The sequence below is a fragment of the Cervus elaphus genome, chromosome 7 (assembly GCF_910594005.1).
Source record: "Cervus elaphus chromosome 7, mCerEla1.1, whole genome shotgun sequence".
In the NCBI taxonomy this organism is placed as follows: domain Eukaryota; kingdom Metazoa; phylum Chordata; class Mammalia; order Artiodactyla; family Cervidae; genus Cervus; species Cervus elaphus.
Window position 1 is genome coordinate 13,175,068 of NC_057821.1, and position 15,108 is coordinate 13,190,175.

The 15,108-nt window shown below is 37.2% G+C and overlaps 1 protein-coding gene across 2 annotated transcripts in view; it reads left to right on the forward strand.

Annotated features, from left to right (window-relative positions):
- Positions 1-15,108, forward strand: part of ZFAND3 (zinc finger AN1-type containing 3) — a 311,174-nt gene that overhangs the window by 240,891 nt on the left and 55,175 nt on the right. The window lies entirely within an intron of this gene.

Below are 15,108 nucleotides of genomic sequence, written 5' to 3' on the forward strand. Positions count from 1 at the left end.
TCAGTAACTTCTACCTGAAGTTTAGAGCTCTTGCTTCCCGGTGTAGCTTATGCTCCAACCCACTGATTTGGCTCCAGAGTCTGTGAAACTTTCAAGGCCTGTGCCTTTGAAACTGTGCACCTCAGACTGGGACTTGAATGCACATGCCCGGACTTGAACCCAGCCAAAACCCTGATTGGGATTTGAACCCACGGTCTTTTACTTAGAATCACTCACTTGGCGTCTGGACTTAACTGAGGCTCAGGTTCTTTGTGTCTCAGTGCAGAAGGAATTCAGCAAGAGGCAGAGTGATAGACAAGAAGTAGGTTTATTAATATAGGATGCTTGTGAGAGAGATGCAGGCAGACAGGTGAGGGAGCTCTGCCTCGAAGGTTAAGTAGGCTACAATAATATAGTCAAGGGAAAGTGAGGGAGGGGGAAAAAAACTGCCTTCTTTGAGTAGAGTCAGTCTTGTATCACTTGCTCCTCCTTCATATTGGGCATGAGAGTGTCTGACCCTGTGAGGTCAAACTAGGATTATCATGATGCTTACTCAGATCAATAGGAGTTGAAGCATTTTTCTTCTACATCATGACCTGGTGCATATCTCGTGCTTTTATGTTTAGCTTTATAGTTAAGCAAGCCTGCTTTGTTCCACGATGTTCTTTATGATAACTTTCTTGAGTGATCATTAACTCACAGTGGTTTCCCTCTCTACATGTAGTCCCCTGCTGGGACCCCTGCAGCTCCCTGTATAACTATCCTATTCTGTCCCTATCACTTTCAACAACCATAGCATATTGCCTCAACATTGTGAAGATGCTGCAGGAAGCTGTAAATTGACAAGAAATATTCAGTTTGGTGATGGTATGATTGGTTATCTAATAAACTCTTTAATAAACTATTTCAGTGGTTTCATTTAGCAGTCTTTGCTAAATGACACTTGGTTAAGTGCTGGGTACTGAAATGAGTAAGATTAAGGTCTCTGTCCACCAAGAGGTCACTGTTTGAAATATATATGCCTCTTCTTGAGATTCTGACTTGTTCTCCTAGACAGGTGCATAAGAATTTTAGAGTAAGAGAGAGGCAGTAGCAGAAATAGTGGTTAAGAGGCATGTCATTTGCAAAAGCTTTCTCACGTGGGTCTTGCCATCTCACCTAGGTTGAAAACTGTGCTAAAGTGAGGAGATGTGTTCCTGGTTTGTGGATGGCGGCTGTGGGGATAAGAAAAGAAAGGTTTGTTAAAGCTCTCAGGGCAGATGCATTGTAAGTCAACAGGAGATAATTAAAATGATTGCCAAGTACATTGAGGACTCAGGTGACAGTAGACAGCCTGATCCATTGACACCTTGCATAGTTCTTCAACTGTGATGTACTTAGGTGGAAGAAGAGGCATCAGGGGATTACGTATATTAATCTTTTAGTATTCTTAAGAGATCAGAATTCCATCTGTTGACCCTTAGCTTCCCCAAAGTTATGGAGAAGTAAGGTGTGGGAGTTGCTGGAAAATGGGTTTGGAATTCCAAATCCAAGTACAGCCTAATTTGTAAACTGTGCAGTAGTTATGGATCTGTTGTTACTGTGTAGGACCAGAAGTGTGTCTTCTTTCCTAATGATCAAGAGAATGAGTATTGCTTACATCTACTTTCTGCTTCTCACTGTTATATGAACATAACAGGTGGCAAGAGTCTGGGTATGTTAATACAGTTTTTAAAAGACTGCAGATAAGATGAGAACTATTGGTTTAGAGTGTATAAAGTAGAGAACAGGGCAGATTTTCATCTAAAAGAATTTGTTAAAACTCCTTGACTGAAGGTCAAATAAAACAGGTGTCCAAAAGCTCCAGGTGATATTTTTTGTCAGCACACGCATCTCTTCCTACCCCATCTTATGTGTGTCTGCAGAAGATTCCATGGACCTTTAGCCATTAGGAACATTTTCAAAACACAGTAAAAACAAAATGCTAACATTGACCAAAAGGACTTGTCATAATATTTAAACACTGTAAAAATGGTAACAGGTATCACCAGAGTGATAGGCACTGTTCCAGATACTTGTTTGTATTGACCTGCCTCCTGTTCATAATACCCTGTAAGGTGGGTACTGTGACTGTATCTATTTTGCAAACGTGGAGATGGAGGCCCTGGATGGTTCTGTATCTCTCGCCCAAGGTCCCAGAGCAGCCCGGCTTGCCAGCTGCCGCGGAGTAGCTGCCTGTCTGTGTGGTGATTTGTAGTGTAAAGGACTGCAGAGCACAGTGTTGCACACTTAAAAAGAATAAAATCACGTATATTTCATAATGCTTTTGCTACTACCTAATTATTTTTCTGCCAATTTCCAGGTTTTCCATTGAGGTGCTAAATTGTGGTTTGTACTTTGTTTCTTGAGCCAGCTTTTGAAGAAAGAGAAGATAATGTCAGGTTGTGCGTGGAACACTGGAGCTAGTTGTTAAAGCCGTCAGGGTGGATGCATGGTAGGAAGTTCTGCTCTCTAGAGGATACTGTTAACGTCCGCAACCCCCTGCTGCCCCTTCCTCCACTGTTCTTCTCCTAGGTGGGTCACAGGTGAAGGTGTTAATGGATCGGGCTGTCTGCTCTCACCTGGGTCTTCACTGTGCTTGACAGTCACTTTCATTCTCTTATCTTGACTTACAATGCATCTGCCCTAACAGCCTTAAGCAAGATAGGCAGCTGACTGGTCTCCTCAAGTGAGAGTCTTATAAGATTGGATTTAAAAGATTTTTTAAGACATTTTTCTCTATTTCTCCTATAAGTTAGGTTTTCTGTTGTTATTCTCCTAAAAGGCCTGGACATCCCTACTTGTGACCTGTTGGTGAGCCTTACGATGTATATACCTATTTAGTTAGGGTTTGTGGGGGTTTTTGTTTGGAGGAAGCGGAGGTTGGCCAGCCCCACTGCATAGTGGACAGAAGTTAGGTGTTGGTAGAGAGCTGGTTTGTCTGTTTCTTTCTAGGCAGGAGAGGAAGAGAACTGACACCTGCTACTAGGGAAGGGTAATTGCAAGAAATGGACTTGTTTTTGAATATTCTGACATTCTAATCTAACACAGAGGGCCTTCCTCATACAGAACACTTTCTGAACTCTGTAGAGGCTCATACTAAGAGATAAACAGCAACCCATACACACAAAAAGCGATAGTTTATAAGAGAAGTTGGCAAACTATAACCCACAGGCCAAATTGGCCCATCACCTGTTTTTGTATGTTCCACGAGCTAAGAGTGATTTTAAATGAAAAAGATCAAGAGAACAGTAATTTTACAACATGTGAAAATTATATGAAATTCAAATTTTGATGTTCATAAATACATTTTTAATGGAACACAGCCATGCTCATTCATGTATGTATTGCCTATTGCTGCTTCTGCTTTTAACAGCAGAATTGGGTGGTTACTACAGAGACCCAGTGGTCCCTTGCAGAGAAAGTTCATCAACCCCTGTTTTACAGAGCCCTTTGACAAACATTTCTTTCTGGGACTGTGTGACAGTGTGCAACATAAGCAGGGAATATAGTCTCCTCCTCATTCTCCAGATGAGGAAAAGATTTGAATGGTGACCTGCCTTGACTCACATGACAGGGCTGGCAGTCAGCTCGGGGCCTTTTAAATTATCCATAATGCTGAAGTGTTTTTTCCCCTGTTTTTCTCTACTACATATTAATACACACAAGAGATGATTTTGCTGTAACCAAAAGAAAATATACAGAAAAAGTGAGAACTGTACTAACTGGAATGTTAGTGAAGACTTCTAATGAATAAAGCCTCATTTCCAAGTGCTGGCTGGATTTTCCTTTAATATAACAGTGATTCCCAAAATAGAAACTTGAGAGCATTCTTTATCTATGGGTAAATTAATTTGGTTAAACAAAGAGATTTCTGTTGTTTCCTTGGAAACTGGTTCCTGGTCATAGCCTAGCTTTCCCCAGGCATTTAAAAAATAAAATGGTGGTGCATTTTAACAGATTTCCTTGCTAAACTGCCTTTGGGTCTTTGAACGTGCATAGAGCTTCATTGGCTGCTAGTCTTGATTCCTGTCTGACAAAGCAGTCCCTTGGAAAATTAATATCATTGCCACGGAGTGGTTGAACTTTTGTCTGTTTTTACCAATTAAATTTCTAATTATCGCTAAGTAAAGCTAGTTTTCTCTTTTCAGACTGTGCCTACTTGAAGACCAGACAGTGTGCAAAACCAGCTGACTTATTCTAGTAGAACATTTAGAAAATATTACCTATTAAAAAATATTTTATGACTTCCTGCTGGGCTGGTTTTAAGTGAAATATGGTGAGGAGATTTATTTACAGTTCTCTCTGTATGTGTCTTTCCCTTCCCTTTTCTCTAATGAAGCTTGGAGCATCAGGCCATTTATCAGAGATAATTATACAACAGATGGAGCTTTTCTGATATATAATAGTCTCAAAGTGGGAAATTCTTTCCCATAATGAAGAATGCCGAAAATTTAAATGTCTCTTTTGATTTTAATTTAAAGGTATTTTTTTCCAGTGCATTTATTTATCTTGAAGCTGATTCTATAAAGCATGCTGTTTTTATTAGGGCTGTGTTCTAAAAAGATTGATACTGTGCCGTACAGTATGATAATGTACAGTTACATGCTGTATTGAATTGAATGGTTGTAATTCACTAGAAATCAATGTATGGGGTCATTAAGTGAATCCTGGTCAAAATGCAGAAAGACTTGAACAGTTTAGCAGTGTTTTCTTATGGATATTGTTTCTATCCCACAATGTTAGCTGGATCAGAACTTGTTCAGGCACTTTAGTGTCATCTGGCTGTTTTTGTAGTCTAAAAATAAGAGTCAAAGCAAAACCATGACTTTTGACTTGCTTATTTGCTGGCCACTTTGCTGTCTTCTTAAGTTTTAATTTTATTTTTTAAATGTACTAGTAAAGCAAAGACAGGTTTATGTAGAATAGAAGGTGAAAATACTCTTTTAATACTTTGACTTCTTCTCCCCGCCTCACATTCCCACTCTTTGAAGAGTTTATTTATTTACACTGTGTATTTATTTTGGATTATATATTATTTTTATATGCAGTTGTATACATGTGTACATAAATACAAGGTTTTCTTTATACAAATGAGAACATACTATACATATTGTTTTGTAACTTTCTTTCTTACTTAACAATATATTAGAGATCTTTCCAGGTCAGCCCAGTTCTTTTCAAACTGCTGTGTAGTATTCTCTATTATTATTATTATTTTCTCTTTTCAGACTATTTCTGATATTTTACTATTATAAACCAGGTGATGCAAGGTTTCTTGTAGATACTATTTATCAGGTTAAGAAACTTATATATAGTGTGCTAATTTTTTTAACTCAAAAATATTGAATTTTATAAAATGCTTTTTCAGCATCTATTAAGATGAAAATATAGATTTCTCCTTTAATATGTAATCCCTCAATTTAATAAACTTCCAGTGTTAAACCACCTTTGCATTCCCTGGATAAACTCTCTTAGTTCTTTCAGTACTGATGAATTCAAAATGCTAATTTTATTTTCGATTTTGAAATTTTTAATGGGTTAATTTTGTGTTTGTGCGCTTATATATGGTGGGCATGCTGCTTTTGTCTAGTTTAGGTGTCAGTTGCATTAATCTCACAGAAAGCGTTTCATCTGTTCCCATGCCCTAGCACAAGCTTTTTGTCTTAAGTTCCGACATTATGTATCTATTCTTTGAAAACTTAAAGAACTTATTCATAAAACTGATTGGCTTGATAGGTGATATTGGACTATGTATATTTCCGACCTCATTTAAAAGTCAGTTTTGGCAGTATTATTATAAAAATACCTATTTCCTTTAAGTTTTTAAATTTATTGGAGGGAAATTATACATGTTGTTCTTATTTTTTAAATTTCTTCTGTTAAAGGTGCTCTTAACTTTAGGTATTCGCAATTTAAATCTTTTTCTTAATTGCACTCATGCTGTTTATATTTCCTAATGTGTCTTTGTTTGTGATCCTCTAGTGTTAGCTCAGTGGAGAAATATTAAAGATCTCGGAAGTTGTCATTGCCACCATTGTGTTTTCATAGGATTATAGCCATAGTCTTTATTTTTTTTAATATTTATTTTTTTCTTTGGTTGCACTAGGTCTTAATTTCAGCATGTGGCATCTAGTTCTCTGACCAGGGATTGAACTCAGGGCCCCTGCTTTGGGAGCAGAGTCTTAACCATGGACCACCAGGGAAATCCCAGCCATAATCTTTAGACTGTTCTTGCTTCTAATCTTGTCCTAGTCCATAAACTTGTCAGATGAATCTCCCATTGACATTATGTTAAATAAAAAAGGGAATTATTTCACTGACTCATCACTGCCTAAATTTGATCATCCAGATTCTTAATCTTGTATCAGAAATCCTTCCCCCATATAATCTGGAACCTCATTGTATTTGACCTCCCTGCCTTTCCCAGTGCTGATACTTAGCTCTGAACTGAAACCAGTTTCTTGTCCCCCAAAGACTCCATGGCAGCATATATTACTGTGTTTATCTGTGCTTTTGGAAGCCTACCTCAGAATCTTTTCATCCACACTTGCTTCCTCCAAGGAATCCCTAACTTCTTCCCTTAACATCTTAATGACGGTATTATTGTGTTGGTCACCTCATTGACATGAGAATGTCATCTCTCTGTACCAGTTTAGAGGCTAAACTCAAAATTAGCAGAGACTTGATTTTATTCTGCTTTGCTCTTCCCCATAACACCCAGCTAGGCAATATTCAGTAAATGATTTAAATATTTAGAAAAGTTTATTAGTTTTTTATACTTTTGAGAACATTCATGTGCTCATGTGTTTCGATACACTAAAGAGGGGCTTCGCACTGCCTGAACCGGATTTTCAGCAGCTACGTAATACTCTTTTTTATTATTTTCTGTGCCATTCAGTAACCTCAAGATGAAGTAACTCAGGAAGGCAGTTTTCCTCCCTAATTTTGAAATTTGGTTGTCTTGTTGTGGTGAAAGTTCATCTCCTTTAACAGAGCTTTTAGAATAATGAGACTTGTCTTTTTTGTTGTTTTAACTGTGCAAATGGCCACCTGCTTGTTGTGAAATAGCAAGTTTTGCTGATAGGTATTTCTTTTATCACCTGAATTTCCCCCTTCAGACTTCCGCTTTGCAAGAGAGACTAGCACACTTTAAGCACCCATTTTTCAAGGATTCCTTAAGAAGCCCACAAATCAGAAAGGTCAGTTTCCCATGAAGGTTTCCTCAGGCACTTAATGAGGTTATACAGTTATTGATATTCACACTGCATTTTGAAGTAGCATCATCTCTGCCCCCTCTCTGCAAATGCAGATTTTTTAATGTTCTTGTTAAATGAAATGCTCTGTACGTGGCCGTGGAAGTAAAGGTCACCGTGAACGACCACACTTCACACGGCTTCAGCCCTTTGCGGCTGTCGTACTGTTTTGTGTAGGTACAGGTGATACGTGACACTGTGCTGACTTTAAATTAAATTGAAGTTTTATTATGACAGACGTGTTTGGCTGGGAAAAAATATCATATCATTATAGGGGCATCTATCTGCGTGTTATTTTAAACTTACGTGAATAGATTTTGATGGTGTTTGTGAACTCTGAAAATTCAGAGTTGCCCATGCCAAAAAATGGCTACATATAACTTTACATTTTGTGTTCATATGTTACTTCATAAAACATTTCACTTGTTGATCTGTCAAAAGGGTAATTCTTTAGATTTAATAAACAATAGGATGCCATGTTGGTAAGGAATTTTTAAAATTTCAAAATACCAGTATAAGCACTTCTTTACATAATTCAAATTATGACATTTTCAACTATTGTTTGCAAAGAAAGGTCCTATTAGTAAGACCTGCTAGTGTTTATTTCTACAAAACAAGGAGGTTTGACTAAGGTTCCTTTTGATCATTGTCACTTTGATCATTGTCACATTTGCCGTCTGGGGAACAGCTACTTATAGGAGAGACTCAGCACCAGTCAGGGAAGAGGGGTACCTGTATTCAAGATTCTTTTTGCTGCCCATGGGACAATACCTGTGGCCTAAATAGACGTATTTTTCTATTTTTTCTGAAGTATCTTATGGAGAACATGCACAAGTCACTTTTCTGAGGATGGCAGTGCATTCTTTCATTTGCAGACACAGGACAAGATTGATGAAAACACTCTCGGTAGCTAAATTATGTCAAAAAACTAAAAGCTCTTGTAATGCTGAGTGGTTTCTTCATTAATGTTGTTATGAGATTCATGCTCATGTTGATGGTATAATGCAAATGTAGAAATCTGAGTTGGGCCTTAGTTAAGCCTGTAAATAGTCAGAATTGAAGTCTAAATTGGAGAAGTGACAGCTCCTGATTTCATATCCATATTAAGTATGCTTTGTCACAGACAGAAACAAAAGTGTCTAAAAATAGAACTGACTTCATTCACCAGGTGATATTTTGACCTCTCAAAAAAGGATTCTTTCTAGTTTTGAACCTCGAGATGGTGGTGTCTTAAGAATTTCAGTGTTCATTTCTGTTGGACCTTATCACAGTTTATTGTGATATTTACCACAGAGTATTGGTGGTGAGTGTGTGTCAGTATCCTAATACATGGGATGCTCTTTCTTGGTTATAAGGGCTCTAGGTAAGAGATCACATCTGAAAACTGAAATCAAACAGATTTAACTGGCTTGCTCAGAATCCTTTGAGTTACATGAAACATGGTTTTACTCTTCCTACATAAGTAGCAGAAATAGAATGTCCTGGGTTGAAGTTATAATTGTAGAGTTTATTCCACTATTCTTTGCCTTCATGGATTCATGGGTCCGGAGACTCAGTAATGTTAAGATGTTGTTTCAAAATAAAGATTCAGTATAATCCCAGCAGTCTGCTTCCTCTGTGTGTGTGTGTGTGTGTAGCCAAATTGACAAACTGATTCTAAAATTTCTGTGGAACTGCAGAGGACCTGGAGTAGCCTCTAGGGCTGGCGGTTTTATAACTTGACAATGTAGCGCCAAATTTAAATATTAATGCTTTGTTGAGAATAGGCAAACTTTTGACTGTTATTTGTACTAGTGCATTGATTGGTCTCTGTAAGACTAGAGTAAGTCAGTTGGCATGTGAACAAAGTGTGGAGAACTTGGAAATTATATTAACCCATTTTGTTCTATACCAGTGGTTCTCAAAGTGTGGTCCAAGGACCTGTAGAGGTACCCAGGACCCATTAATGAGGTCCACGAGACCCTTCCCTTTCCAAGTATATATCTGTGTGAGGGCGGTGCTGCTTCATATGTTTCAGATGAGTGATGCATTGTAACAGATTGAATGCAAATATGAAAACCTAGGTTTCTTCCTTTAAGCAAGGCTGCTCTCATTTTTTAGAAATACATAGTTATTTTTCATAAAAACATGTTTTATGTTGACGTGTAATTATTTTGTGAATTTTAAATGAAAATTTACATTTTTTTTTCAGTTTAATTTCAAATAAGGTAAGCATCAATAGCTATAACCCACGTAAACAAAAGGTCTTTCATGTTTTAAGTATAAAAAGGTCCTAAGATGCAGATGTTTGAGAACTACCATGTTAGATTAAAGCATGTAAATATGGTGAAAGTCAACTGTTTATTAATGGTTCAGTTTCCCTTCTGAATAGCTATGTATGTGTGATAATTGATTTTGGCCTGAATCATTTGTATTCAATAGTGAAAAACATATTGAACAGCTAATATGCTAGAGTATCAAGATGCATAAAACTTTGCCACTTAAAAAGAGGTCATGCCATTAAGCCCATTGCTGGGGTCAAAAGAGCATTTCTTGACCCACATGAAATGAGAACATATCCCACGGCTCCCATAGGGATGTCCATGCAGGCTCCTGTATGAGTGTCTGAGTGCTGTGCAAATGCAAAGTATTCCTGATTTCATTTTTCTTGTTCCCTGGGGAAGGTGATGTGGGAGAGTTTTAAATTTTATTTCTATTGTGCAAATAGGCTAATAAGCACACTCACAATAACACATATACACACAATATTTGCAGAGCTGCCCAGCTACAATTATTTAGGAGAGTGGGGGTGGAATGATAATGAAATTTTGTTGAGAGGCCTTTTATGAACAGAACAGGGAGCTACCAACAGCAGCTTCTTACCCACTTTGGAAATCCCCTGCTCATGAATGTCTAAATCAGATCCAAGTGGTATGAGAGATCACGCAGTGAGTTAGAACTTCTGAGAGATTAACACTTAGATTCTATAACAAGTTTCGTAAATGTTTTAATTTGGAAATTTCTTTTGGAGAAGTGGGAGGGCTATTATCTGGGCTGAGGATTTTCTGTAAATTTAGATTCCCACTTGTTGTATCTTTATGTATCCTTGTTTTTAATCGATGGTGGTTTTCAAACTCGATTATGTAGACAGATTAGGTGTGTCCTTTCTGATTAAAACAGTTCAAAAATTGCCAGTTTAGGGTAAAGTGGGGTAGGGTTTTCTTTTCTGAAGAGATGGCTTATTTTCTTGTGCATCTTGATCTGTCCCTAATATTCATGTTTTACCGTTTTACTCTTTTAAGTCTCCATATGTATTTTGAAGGCTTTTATAAAAGAAATGTTTTATTGCTGAAGGAATATACATTCTTTGGATATTTTTAAAAGAGTTCTGCATTCTTAGTATGGCCACATCAGAAGACAGTGTTGAGTTTATTTCACTATCTCCATTGCATAGATTTTTTTTTTTTTTAAGTGGCTCATCAGAAAACACTCCATAAGATATGAATCTCTAGAGTGGGGAGAGAATTATAGCTCTTGAATTCTGTTGTCTGATATCACCTTTTGAATAGCAAGCCTGGGAAAGTGAGATGTTGCAAAGGTAAACAATGTCCAGATTATGACAGAGTGGAATTGACAAGCTGGTTAAAAAAAGGATGATGCATTTCTAATTAGCCCACACTGCCTTTAGTTAGAAATTAATTAGATACTGTTATGTAAATGTCATGTTAATTAAGCAAGAATATTGAAGTGTTATAAATCTACAAAAAGAATGGCTATTTTTGTGTTTTAATGTTTTGCAGTTACCATGAAAGAGCTGATAGTAGAATATTTGATTATAGAGCTTCTGGCAATTTTTAGCTGACTGACTCCTTGACAGACCATTTTTCCTAATTGATGTGGTTTAGCATGTGGTATAAGTGCAGCTAGTGAGGACTAGTGGAATCAGGAGCCAAAAATAACCACTCATCACAGCTGTTTTAATAAGACCTTTCTTGAAAATTGTTGATCTCTGTTCAAGGTTAAGGAGAAGTACTGTTTTTCTGTATTTACTCAGCCTTAGATTTTTGAGTGCCTAAGATGATGGGCCAGCATAAATGCAGCTTGTGTTCTGGACTTTTTCCTGAGTCACAGTCTCCATTCAGTCAGTTGGATTGACTGCTACATTGGAAGCCCAGTGTTTTTTGACATGTTCAGTATGTCTGCAGGAGGCTGGAAAAGAAAATATAAGATTCCTGCCACTTCTACTTGAAATGTGAAAGTTGAGAGTTGACAGGATACCTTTATTTAGTCCTTCTGGTTTTGCAGGTTACAAGTGAAGTTAATATGCAGATTTGACCCGTCTTTTACTTTACACCGCTGGAATCAGTACAGTCTCCTGAAAAATATCCACTGCCCTATTGCATAGGCTATAAAGATTTCTGGTTGTTGGGAATACAGTTGGAGAATTTCATTTCATAGCTCTCATGTGGAATTGCAAATGCGATCCATGGTGCTGCATTATGTATGACACCTTTGATACAAGAATAGAAGCATCCCTAGAAGACAAGATAGAGTATTCAGACTTAAGTCACAAGCCACAAGCTACCACAGACATTATTTACATGCAAATTCCAGACTCTGAATTGTGGAAACTTAGGAAAAAGTTCTGAATATAATATCAAGTGAAAAATGATAGTATTAAGTATCTTCAGATAATGAAGAAACTTGAAAAAGTTCACATATTTAATTTTGCTTTAGCAAAAGAAAACAGAAAACACTCATGGTGATTGGCTAAAAGTTCAGGTGATTTAATCTTGATATTGTCTGGTTCAAAATTCTCAGTGAGTGTCATATTAAGCAAGGAACCTTAACTGTGATTTTATTTTTAATCTTTAACAACCCCAAACTCATTGTTCCAAACTCACTTGCTATTAATACAAGATAGAGGGTATGGTGTGAATTGTCCTTTGCTTAGAAATGCATTTATTTTCCCAACCTTCCACTCTTGATCCCGACAGACACAGCATCTCTACATTTACCTGTAGATCCCAGGCCTGAAAAGGTTTCTTCATTTTGCTCTTCAAGTATTAGCTCTGCCCATCCTGCTGCTTGGAAGGAAGAGGCCAAAAATAATAGCAGAATTTATAATGATTTATGAGATCATATGCCAGCCCCCCTTGCAGACATTAGCCAGCTCCATTCCCTTATGGAACAGATGCCCTGAGTTTGACCCTTACTATCAACTCTCAAAATTATTTTGTTTGCCATACCCAATGAGACTAATGCTATATTTTTATTGTTGTGGACCAAAACCTGGAAAGGGTCCCTTTGGGTGGCCCTTAATTTCCTGAATTCAATGTAACAGTATTGACTTGAAATTAATTGTGTAAGAGTGGATATTGTAACCTCCTGCGGTTACTCCTTTTATTTGAGAGTATAGGAATTTTATATGACAGCACAATTAGTATAGAATATATGTGCATTGCTCATATGCATCTGTTCTGGATTTTAAAGAGTTTCATAGGTTATAGTCTGCCAGACCAAACTTAATTCCAAGCTCTGTGTTTATAATATTGTCCAATTATCAAAGCTGGGATATATTATCACTGCCTGTTACTCTTGCTGTCAATTTGTTTTGACTCGGCTATGGTTCTATTTGTGCTTTACTGTAATGTAGTGAATACATTGGATTGGGTTGTTAGTTTAACAAGCTCTCTGGAGAACACTTTCATGATGATACATGTTGAGATATGCTAGGTAGCCTTAAAGTTATTTGCATATTTGCCAAAACCTACAGAAATTCATTCATTAGAAATTTTCAGCAGGATAAACCTTCAACCTGCAGATGAGGTAAAGATTGTATTTGTAAACATGGGAGAGTTAATTCATGAGTCCTAGCCACATTTCTTCAGGGATTTTGATTAAACTAGTTTCTCTCTGTTCTTACAGTTTTAGTCAATGAATTATTTTATATCCTTTTAAACAAATATTCTGCTAGTTAAGCTGTTATTGACCCTTGTGTTTTGTGTGGCTCGCAGTATTGTATGAACTCAATGATTTTGGCCATATATCAAGCTGGGAGTTAGTGTTACCAGAGATTGGAACTAACTGGGCTGTTAATATGTACATTGTGCTCAGCTGGTTTAAAAATGTACATTAGTCTCTTTCCAGTGCTCACCCCAGCCTATTGCATCGAAATTTCCAGAGTCAAGATCTGGAAATCTGTATTTTTAAAATGTACCCTTGATCTTTCTGGATTCCAGAAATGTTTCTATATTTTTATTTGGTGGTGGTTACACAGTGTATATGTGTTTAAAACCATTTAAGGTATATACTTAAGATTTGTACACTTCATTCTAGTGTTTCATTCTCTTTATGTTAAACCTCAATAAAAAAAAAAGTTTTAAAAAAATGTACACTTCACTCCTGATTCGATCAAGTGGCTTGCAGTGGTCACTTACTGAACACTATTAAGTGCCGTTTGTCCATACAGTCACGCTGCTTAGTCGCTTCAGTCGTGTCTGACTCTTCGCGACCCCATGGACTGTAGCCCACTAGGCTCCTCTGTCCATGGGATTCCCCAGGCAAGAATACCGGAGTGGGTTACTATTTCCTTCTCCAATACAGTCATGACCCAAGAGTAAATGACAAAGTGAGTCTTGACCCTTGGGTTCATAAAACCTCATGGCAGAAACAGTGAAGATACATAACATAAAACTTTATAGTTTGTGAAGTCTTTTTGTATAGATGATCTCATTAACTCTGTGGTTTATGAGCAGTTTTACTATCCGCATATTTTTGTTAAAAAAAAACCTAAGGATCACTTATTTGGGGTTACTAACTAAAGAGTAGTTGTAGGGCTTAACTGCTTTTTTTTCCTGAAATAACAATTACTCATTTAACAAAAGAACAAAAGCAAAAAAAAAAAAAAAAAAATCACACCCGAGGACAGAAGCTATAACATTTTATGGAGCTACAGAGCCCAATGGGTTTTGAGGATGTGGGGTCTGAATTAGTTTTCCTTGCAATCACTGTCTCTCCGTGTTGTTTATTTTCGTATCACTAGTGCTCATTTGGACCTCTGGGATTTTAGTATGTTAAGCTTTCTCTGCTGAATGTGATATTTGTAGAAAACTTCTCAGTTTTTCTTGCCGTCTTCTTTTGGTCTTTGTAACTTTTAATTTATTCTTGCCTCATTTTCAAATCCTTGAGAAGTATTTCCAGGTAATGCTGGCCAATGATGAATAATCCTTCTTCCTGATTACATTTAGCATTTATTACTTGTTCCGTATTCTTTGGCACTTGATCATTTTGCATCTAGCTCTTTATTGCTGTCATGTATTATTCTTTGTATAAGTGCACAAATTTTGTCTTTATCACAAGATTATAAGCCCTTGAGCATGAGACTAACCTGTAGGGGCACATCAAGGTATTTGCTAGGTGCTCTTTGACATTAACAATATGCTTACTTGATTTTTCCACCTTTTTTTTTTTTTTGATTTTTCCACCTTTTACTGTTTTCTCTCTGTGTCTCCTTACACTCACTAAGATTTGCTGCTGTTTTGGGCCTTGGTATAGGAAAGAGTAGACTAATGATGAACTTCTTTGGTGGGATATCTAGGATCCTAAATCCATGGATCTTGGTGGCACAAACTCTGAGCTCTTTCATTTCCTTCTTTTTTGATGAGTAACTTCAGTGATAGGAAGTCTGGTCATAGATGACATATTGTTGTTGTTTAGTCGCTAAGTCATGTCCGATTCTTTGCGACCCCAAGGACTGTAGCCTGCCAGGCTCCTCTGTCCATGGAATTTTCCAGGCAAGAATACTGGAGTGGGTTGCTATTTCCTTCTCCAGGAGATCTTCCTGACCCAGGGGTTGAACCCACATCTCCTGTGT